This window comes from Gobio gobio (assembly GCF_949357685.1).
Source record: "Gobio gobio genome assembly, chromosome: 2".
Lineage (NCBI taxonomy): Eukaryota > Metazoa > Chordata > Actinopteri > Cypriniformes > Gobionidae > Gobio > Gobio gobio.
The window spans coordinates 72,541,813-72,551,565 of NC_137098.1; positions in this window are offsets into that span (position 1 = coordinate 72,541,813).

Here is a 9,753-nt window from a genome sequence, read left to right on the forward strand (position 1 = left end):
GCACAACAAATACAAATCATTTACAAAAAACAGTCCTGAGAAGACTCCTCCTCCTGTCCCGAGTCCAGAAAGGATTCCGTCTACTGTTCCAAGTCCAGAGAGGACTCTGTCTTCTGTCTCCATTCTTGAGAAGACTCCTCTTCCCCGAGTCCAGAGAGGATTCGGTCTACACATATCCACAGTGGCCCGCCGAGCCATATGCGCTGCCCTGGCTCTACCTCCCTCAGCTCCACCGTGGACCAGCAGTCCTCCAGCTACACCGGTCTCCCTCGCCCCTCCAATGTCGCCTTGGTCGTTCATCGAGCAGCCCTCCCCACTGGACTTCACTCCTCTGACTTTGTCTCCTTCGTTCGTCCCTCTGGCTCTGTTGGGCTCCTCACTCCCTCCAGCTCCATCTTGGGCCTTGGTCGTTCCAGCTTCACCATGGCCTTCTGGATCCCCACTGGTGCCTCGGTAGCCAGAGCATCGCAGGATCTTCGAAGTCGCCGTGGCTCTTCGCCACTGGCACCTGCTCCATGGTTCCATGCATAGAATTCATAGCTGATATAAAAATATGGATGACCAGTAATTTCCTGCAACTTAATTCTAAAAAAAAAAAAAGGTTTAATTATTGGACAAAAAACCTGACTAAAACACTTGATGGCTGCTCTTTCAAGTCCTCGTCGTCAGTGAGGAACCTGGGTATGCTCTTGTGCAAAGCCAGTATTGTACTCTTTTAGGTTCTGGCAGCTGTCTTCTGTAAATTTTAATAAATGAAGATAAATAAAAAGAAAAAGTAGTGAAAAGGTGCATTTCAAGAGAGAACCTTTCATTATTTTGCACAGCCACAGCCTATGGATCTAAACCTGCCCTGTTATCTGGTGATGGTTTTATAATCATCATGGAGTCTAACAAGTGTGTTGTGTTAATAATACATTTACACTACAAGCCCTGTGTTACTGAAGCATGAGATCCAGCAGTATTATAACAATCAGTTACACGATTTTAACAAAGCACAAAAAGTGAATCTATGACATCAATCAGATACACACAGACATCAAGAATCAGTGTTTGAATCTCTTCAATTGTGACAGTCAACAAAATATTTATTGGAATAGCTTTCTTGGAAGTAATTTGCTTAGAAACCTTTTTTTTTAATCATGAATGTTAATCTACATGTAAATGTTTCTCTCTGTGCCGGCGTTTTTGGGTTTGGTGTGTAGCGACACCAGCAATAAGACCAACATTGTGAGTTTTAAGTGATTTTCAAGATCCGCCTACATTAACCTGGCAAGACTCTTATTTATTTCTAATAATGTCTGATTATAGTGTTCTTTTTGTGCCCTCAATAGACAAATTAATCATTTGAATAGGCAGACAACTCTTTTGCCTACAATATATGCAAATAATGTGTGTCATCTTCTGTTATGGCAAAAATTAATTCATTGACATCACTATTAGGCAAATTTAAGTCGCTCATCACACACTCTTCATCTCTGATTTTTGTATAAATGATCATGCTCTTAAATTTGTAAATTAAGAAAATAAAAATCCCCTAATTTGTTTTAGGCATCTCCTCGCTAGTCATCTCATCAAATTCATTCATCCACGCATTGTAGTTATCATAAACATAAGCAAACTTCCCCTTTTTCTGCTGTTAACATGTCTAAAATCAGTCTGTTCTGAATAACTGCATCTCTGATTTGTCTCATTTCTTCATTCACCATTGTCATAGCATGTTCAGTGCTATTGGCTAAAGCTAACACACTCCATGCTAACCCATTAAATTTGTTTATCGTTACTGCTGTTCCCACCCCCAGAAAAATAGACCAGCTCACATTTGCCCCAGGTGTTGTCCATGGATCTGACAAAACATAACCACTGTAACGGTCTGGCAACGTTCCTATTTCAGAACCAATATCTCTTTTCTTTCTGGTCATTTCTTCCTGTTCATTACCCGGAAAATACACAGATGTCCCCACATTCATTAAAGCTGGGTAACAGCAGCCTGTTTTCACATTCATCTTCAGTCTCGTTGCGTTCTTGCAGGCAGACGTTGGATGTTTTGTTGGAATCTTCCCTTGCTCGATGTCCGCTGCAGCTCTAAGCACCACCTACTGGATTCTGTAGGCTTGAAATAGGGTTTAACTTGAAAACTGGTCAGCTCAGCACCACGTTATACCAGTGTCTCTGCTCCTGAGATGATAATGGCAAATTATGTTTATATCTCTGCCCGCACGGACATTTGCCTCCTGCTTCTCTCTCCTCTCGGCTCCTCCTCCCCGATCACTGGTGGGACCTTTCTACAATGGCTCGCAGGCACTCACGATGCTCTCTCCGCTACCTTGACGGCGGTGTTGTCAGAAGCATGACAAAAGGCCCTAGCTACCTTTTTGCCTTCCAGCTCTTCGTACTCAGGTCCCGTATCACCGTGTAATCTCTTGGCTCGATGTTGTGCAAGGGGGTCTCAGCCGGTTTCCCCTGCAGCAGCTTTCACCTGCACACAGACACCAGACAAAAGAGAAGACATTTCTTTGCAATAATTCACAATAGCTATTGATGTAAGCTATTGTTTACCCCCTTCCATTCCCATGAATGGTGGTCTTCCAAAAATGTCTCAAACGGGCTCAGATTTTCTTAAGGCCTTTTCTCGTTTTCATGTATATCAATATGCATCAAAATGCAAATTTTCAGCAAATATTGTAACCCCCTTATAAACTTCATTCATTTGAGTACCATTACCATTACCATTCCCCCTTTGGCTGCAGGCTCGCCCATGCAGCCATTTATCATAATCATCGAAAATATTGTTGGGGTAAACAAGGCTTGCCATCACTACTCGTCTAGACGCCATTTTGCACATTCACACATCAAGTTTCAAGTTTCCAGCCACAACGTCTCCACAGGTGCTTCTCCGCTGCTGTGGCGAACGCCTCCATACTCTGTAAGGAAGTCAAAGCATTTGTGTTAGTTTCAGATAATAAAATACATTCTGGTTCCTTTGACTGCTGTGCTGCCGTGGCCTTCGCAGCCGCATCTGCTCTCACGGTTTCCTGTTGAACTAAACTCTTTGTGGTAACACTTTACAATAACAGTTCATGAATAATCATGTATTAATACATTAATTAATAGTTAATTAAACATTAACTCATGATTAGTGAAGATATGAACTAATCATGAACAAATGAGGAGCTATCATGAACTAAGACAGGAGTCATAAGGATTCATGCATGAATAACAGCAGCATTAATACATGTTAGTACATGTTTGATAATTAATGCATTAATTAAGGGCGTTTTCACACCTACCATGTTTGGTCCGGATTTTCGGACTTTTCAGTTTGGTCCGAATCAAAATTACAGGTGTGAAACCTCCCCTGACCACGGTCCGGACCAAACAGACGAAATTTGGTCCGACGAAAAGAGGTAGTCTCGGTCCGGATCAAACTGAACAAAGGTTCGGTTCGTTTCTAGTGTGAAAGCATTTTATGTATGGTTCGTACTTTCAGACCATTTACAGGAAGTTCCTGTTTATGTTTAAATATTATAATGTTATTTTTAAATTCAATCTAGGCTACATTGATTATGAAAAGTGAAAAGATGCGCAATATGTCAGAAGACAGAAGGTCAGAAATGATTTTGAATGAAATTTTGCATGATTTTGCTTATGAACCTTTCTTTAATGTGAATTTCGTTTTGTATAAATTGTATCTTCATTTTAATCAATGTTTCATCAGATTACCTGGATTTAATAAATAAGAAGCAAATAATCCATAGCAGACAATAATCGCGGGAGCGATCACATGCTTTGCAAATGAACTTGAGCGCGTCTCAAATAAACCGAAAGTCAGCAGGCTACTCGTCTCACAAACATGAGAAATGTGTATATAAAGCTTGAAATGTCCACTTTTAAACGTGACGAAAAGAACATAGTCAAGCAATGCGCACTGTTCAATAGTGGCAACGATATGCGTCCGTTCCACTGATCTATATCAGTGGTCCGTTCATTCACACTTGTCAAAGACGCTGACGTCAGACACACGTCCGTTTACAAACCAATCAATGTCAAGATGCAGCCCACATAGATGATGACGAGTGGACGCAAGTGTGTCACGTAAAGTTCTTTAGTGCGCTCGCATAATTGCAATGTGAAACCAAACCAAAACTAACCGAAAGTATCAAATGTATCAAAACGTGAACTTCGGTTCGGACCTTGGTGCGGACTTTCAGGTGTGAAAACGCCCTAACATGTATGGTTAAACTAAATCAAACAGGCTCCTTAAGAATAAATAAGAAGTACTCTGACTTTGAATTAAACATGTGATTTAATACTGTCATAATTTAAACTGTAATAGCCTATTATAATCTGCCATCTGCAGCTTTGTGATTTTTAGCCATTTTTGTGAGCCATTAATTACACACATTTGTCTAATCAAACGTGGAAAATAGACTAATAACTAACACTAATCATTTTAATTTGATATAAACCGTTTTTAGATTTTTATAGTTCAATTAGGCTACGTTTAGTCACAGCTAGTTTTCTTCCCGGAACTACAGTATGTAGGGTTTGTTTCTGGTGGGATGCTCATTAGTGGCGCTCTCTGTGCTCCTAGCGCGTTAGTTATGTTCCTTCGGTATTGCTGGCATTTTCATCAAATAATATATGTCGACTGCTTTGGTTAACCAAAATAATAATTTAAGACATGTTTGTATGATTGTTGTATTGGGATATTTTTGGAGGTGTGTACTTTAATTAACTGTATCTTTTAATTGTTTAAATGTTACTTATATGCTTCGATTAGCATTAGCCGGTGGATGTGCCCTGTTTTACATGTAAACATGCCTTATGTGTGTCTTTACGGGTATGTTTGGGCTTTCTTTTAAGTCCATATATGTTTAATTATATAAATATAAATAAAAGAACTAGCCTACAAATACTTTTTATCTTTGTTTTTGTTTTTTGTACCAAGGGTGTAAAGGAATAAGGATTCTTAGTGTATATGTTTATTCATTTTGTAATGAATGAATTGTTAGTCCATCATTGTGTCATGACTTTACTTCAGGGGGCACGGCATTACTATCTCATGGTTAACTTACCATACACTAACATCAACTCATGGCTTGTTACTGTATGACTATGTCATGACTTTACTTGAGGGGGCACATCATGATTAATTCATTATTAACTAACCATACACTAACATCAACTCATGGCTTGTTACTGTATGACTATGTCATGACTTTACTTGAGGGGGCACATCATGATTAATTCATTATTAACTAACCATACACTAACATCAACTCATGGCTTGTTACTGTATGACTATGTCATGACTTAACTTGAGGGGGCACATCATGATTAATTCATTATTAACTAACCATACACTAACATCAACTCATGGCTTGTTAATGCATCATTGTGTCATGACTTTACTTGAGGGGGCACATCATGATTAATTCATTATTAACTAACCATACACTAACATCAACTCATGGCTTGTTACTGTATGACTATGTCATGACTTTACTTGAGGGGGCACATCATGATTAATTCATTATTAACTAACCATACACTAACATCAACTCATGGCTTGTTAATGCATCATTGTGTCATGACTTTACTTGAGGGGGCACATCATGATTAATTCACTGTTAACTACTTAACAAATTCAGCTCATGATTTATCATAAACTTACTATCAAATACACATGTAACTAACTAGTATTCAGCCCAGTTAAGAGAATGGAGGTAGAGTATCATCACGGCCTGTGTCTGGGTGGAGAGAGAACTGTACGGATCCCAGCAGACGATCCCTCACTTCCTGACTTTACTGCATGTTTCCTGTTTGGTTATTTTTTGGGAACTGATATCTCAGGAACTGTTATAAGTCACGGTAGGTTTAGTTTGATGGGAAAGAGAATATCACAAAACAGAGACCTTTTGAGATAAAATATAGCAGATTTAGTATTTTCTATGTTTGATAAGGGTGATCAGTGAAAGTAATGAAAAACTATTCCTGTGGCTTTCAGTAATATTTATGATGAAGCTTCTGATAAAATTGTTTAAATTATTACAATAATACATTTTAAAATGTATTTCAAAGTCAAAATATTTGATATTCATTCTTAGAAAGCCTGTTTGATTTAGTTTAACCATACATGTTAATTAATGCATTAATTATCAAACATGTACTAATATGTATTAATGCTGCTGTTATTCATGAATCCTTATGACTCCTGTCTTAGTTCATGATAGCTCCTCATTTGTTCATGATTAGTTCATATCTTCACTAATCATGAGTTCATGTTGAATTAATCATTAATTAATGTATTAATACATGATTATTCATGTACTGTTATTGTAAAGTGTTACCCTCTTTGTTGTTAGTTACGCTGCTCATTTAAGTCTTAACTAGAAAGTTTTCCATAAACATACTGAAAATATCCAATAAAATGAAAGACAAATCCGTATTTCATCTCTGTAAGCCGGGCTAAGTCAGTAATCACTGTCACTGCTCTCCCATCATGTTAGGGGTGTGTGATACCTCCAAAATCCAAACATGCCAACTTTCTGCTATCAACCGTTTGACGACACACACATTCCTAGGCCAGACCCACAGTCACTCCTCAGAGACTAAATACTTTAGAAAACATATATGAAAAAACAAACAATCAGTGGCTCTCTTGATTAATCAAAATCATAACAGACCTTTTTGGCATTCACTCAAACTCAAACTAAACAATAAAAATAAGTAAGATAGATAATAATCCATTTTAGCACTTTAAATCTCTACATAAAAAATCCTTCGGTTTACATGTTGTGCTTTGCCCACAGTTCAGATGACACCTCTGCCCATGCAGGGTGTATTTTCAAATCACAAATGTCTGTCATGCACTGATTCTCTTTTGTGTGTCTGTCAATGTGGTCACTTTCCTCTCTACCTCAATTACATGCTTACATTCTTATCTAAATGCCCACAGTTTCTCACTGTGCATCGCATTCTTATCAACCTTCCTTCAGTCAGTAGTTTCAACACAATTCTTCACAAACTACCCTACTTACTATTTCCAACAGACCCATTTTCACTCATCATAGCCCACATCATATTTAACCATTAACGAATATAAATCTAAATTTGTTAATGTTAAATACACTTCATCAAAATGACAAAGTTATCAATTCGTATTACGTTCAATCAGCTCATTCACTCATCTTTATCTCGTGACATCATACTTAATCATACTCAATACCCAATTCTTTATCAAAATCTTTTCAGTTCCTGTTATCAGTAAACCATTCAAAATTAATTAATTAATTAATTAATTAGGAAGTACCCTTTTCTCCATGCCCTGTCCATTAAAACTCCTCTTACATCATGTCATTTGGCAGTGATTCTTATCATCAACCTAGCCACATCAATTTCTTTAACGCTGGATAAAAACAATCTGTATTTTAAAAAGGATTCATATTTCAATATCCATTTTAGCCTAATTTGACTTTGGTTGTTCATAATCCCTGCCAGAAATCAATTTTTTTTTTCTGGTTTCCTGTATGAATCAAAATATGTCTAGAAGTTATCTAGATATCCTTTTAGAAGTTATCTTTTTGGTTCGCCCTCCAGCCTTTCATAAATATGAGGGAGTCTCTAGATCATTTGGATAGTGACTTCAGTTAAATCGCCACTTTGTCTCTTAATTAATCCAGAGATTAATTCAAATAGTCTTCATCCATGACAAATTGGGTCATAATTACCAGTGACAGACAGAGCTGGATGTCCAATGGTTAAAGCTCGTCCCATGTTCTGATCATCTTTTCATCAGATTCACTCAGAATAATCAACTTCCTCTAAAGTCTTTTTTTTTGTTTAACTTAACCCATCTGCAATGATAAAGACACTTATTACACTCAATCAGGACACATAAATATGAACTGCTCATTCTCAAAATGTGCTTTTACATGGTCTCTTAACCAGTTTCAAATATGTCTGTTCATTAGTCATTTATTTTTAGAAAAGTCAGCTGGGTTGTTTGGTTCTGATATCATTGTTTTTGTGTAGTCTCAGCTTTAACTAAGCGAAAACAGATAGAGTACAGTCCCTGCTTCCAGCCTCTCTCTCTCTCTCTCTCTCTCTCTCTCTCTCTCTCTCTCTCTCTCTCTCTCTCTCTCTCTCTGTTGCATGCCGGGAGTGAGTGGGGTGTGTGTGAGAAGCACGTGTGAGAGCATGAAGTTTTCAAACTTTCTTTTTTCACGGGATTTATTTATTATTTTTTCTTTTTTCTGAATCACTGATATATTGGATTGAGGTTTTTTGTTGAGTGGGATGGCGTCTACCCCAGCGGGGGAAGAGCCATCTCTGTCGCTGCGGAATGGGTTCAGGTGCGTTCCCGAGGCAGGTACAGCGATTGAGGACGTGTTGTTAGCAACAGGAGAACAGGTAGGCCATGAAAATATTATCTCTGCTTCTCGCATGAACAAGGCTGTTGTCGTCTTTTTAAAAAATGAACAACAGGTATTCAGGGTAATTGAAAGCGGCATTTGGGTGAAGGAAACTTTTGTGCCCGTTACACCTCTTCATGCTCCGGCTACAAAGGTTACCATTTCCAACGTGCCCCCTTTTGTTAAAGATGATGCGCTTGTGCGAGAATTAACTCGGTTTGGGAAGATGGCTAGTGCTGTAAAAACGATTCCTTTGGGTTGTAGATCTGCTGCACTTAAGCATGTATTGTCCTTTAGACGACAAGTTTTCATGTTTTTGACGTCTCCTACTAAAACACTGGATGTTTCTTTTCGTGTGTCGTATGGAGATAGTTCATACATGGTTTACGCGAGCACGGATAATTTGCGCTGTTTTGAGTGTGGTGATATCGGCCACAAGAGATTCTCTTGTCCTCATAAACAGGCCGAGGAGGAGGCAGGGACGTCAGGGATGATGGGTAGTGGTGTGAGTGCGGTGGAAAAGTCGTTGAGTGAGGTAGGTGCTCAAAAAGAGTATAAAGAAAAAGGAGAAAACGAAGTTGGTGATGGAGTGAAGGTGATTGTAAATGAGTCTGAAAGTACTGAGGGTAGAGACGAAGAAGTCTCGTCTAATAGTTGTATCGTTTCTGGTGCTTCGAATTACAAGGAGGATGGGAGGCAGGAAAGCATCGCCTGTTCAAACGAGGAGTCCGAAGACGACAGCATTCGAGATGATGATTCGTGTGTGGATGTTGATGTCAGTAGGTTTGGAGATCTTTATTCTGTCGAGCAGTTAAATCGTTTCCTAGATGAAACTAAGGGGAGGAGTGTGGACATTGAGGACATTTTTCCTGACCTAGAGAAATTTATCGCATCCGTAATCAAAGCTCGTAAAGATTGTAGCGTTGAAGTTTTGTCGCAGCAAAAAAGGTTCAGGTTAAAGAAATATTTGACAGTAGTCAGGCAGAAAATTAGGAAGACTAAGGGTAAACGTAGATCTACTAGATCTAACTCTAAATAATGCACATGGGGATCTGGCCTTTTCTGTATTTCTATTTCTCTTTTTTTCTTTCCCTGTTTACTATGGATGTTGTTAGAGTGGGATCCTTAAATGTAAATGGGGCAAGGGACAGAAGTAAATGGCCTTTATTAAAAGAGTGTTTACAGTTGAAAGGTATACAAGTAGTGTTTCTACAAGAAACACACAGTAATGTAGATAATGAAACTGATGTGGAAATGTGGTGGGAGGGAGACTATGTTTTGAGTCATGGGACCAACCTTTCGGCAGGGGTAGCAATATTATTTTCACCCAGTTGTAAAG